This window comes from Corylus avellana, chromosome 1 (genome assembly GCF_965113065.1).
Source record: "Corylus avellana chromosome 1, dhCorAvel1.hap1.2, whole genome shotgun sequence".
Classification (NCBI taxonomy): domain Eukaryota; kingdom Viridiplantae; phylum Streptophyta; class Magnoliopsida; order Fagales; family Betulaceae; genus Corylus; species Corylus avellana.
The window spans coordinates 28645925-28646675 of NC_142490.1; the positions used below are offsets into that span (position 1 = coordinate 28645925).

Below are 751 nucleotides of genomic sequence, written 5' to 3' on the forward strand. Positions count from 1 at the left end.
AACTAATAAACTTGATCAAGAAATTCAACTTGTAGTATTTAAACCAATACCGACGGCAGGAAAAATTTATAGAAACAATGAATCAAAGGAAGAGGACAAAAGAAAGAAGAAAGAAAACAAACGAATAGGAAAATATTATAGAAACAATGAATCAAAGGAAGGGGACAAAAGAAAGAAGAAAGAAAACAAACGAACAGGAAAATATTATAGAAACAATGAATCAAAGGAAGGGGACAAAAGAAAGAAGAAAGAAACAAACGACCAGGAAAATATTATAGAAACAATGAATCAAAGGAAGAGAACATATAAGAAAGAAGAAACAAAACAAGCGAACAATTGTTTTGTTTTGTTTTTGTTTTTGTTTTTGTGTTTTTTTTTTTTTTTTTTTTTTTGACGTCTGCCCTTTTTTTTTTTTTTGGACGTCTCCCTTCTTTTCTTTTCTTTTTTTTTTTCTTGAACTTGGTGCACGATTTGAACTTAGTGCACAATGTAAAACACCAAGAAGGAATAATGAACACAAAAGGAAAAAAAAAAAAAAGATACGATGATAACGATAAACAAAAGATAAAAAGGATAGTAAACCTGATTTTAGAGCCTGCGCTCTGATACCAAATGATGCGAACCTCAATCGACACGCTTTGAGACCCAACAAACAATATTGGAAATTAACCCAAGAAAGCTAAAATCAGATGTTTAGATAGAAACCCCGACCCAACGTTTATAAATGAAACGCGAACCAAAGGTATAAAAA

The 751-nt window shown here is 30.8% G+C and overlaps 1 protein-coding gene across 1 annotated transcript in view; it reads right to left on the reverse strand.

Moving 5' to 3' along the window:
- Positions 1-10, reverse strand: part of LOC148588213 (uncharacterized) — a 3045-nt gene extending 3035 nt beyond the window's left edge. Inside the window, exon 1 of the mRNA XM_088514800.1 lies at positions 1-10. This exon is cut by the window's left edge and continues 1767 nt beyond it. The gene's annotated coding sequence lies outside the window, so the exon portion shown is untranslated.
- Positions 11-751: the final 741 nt, after the last annotated feature.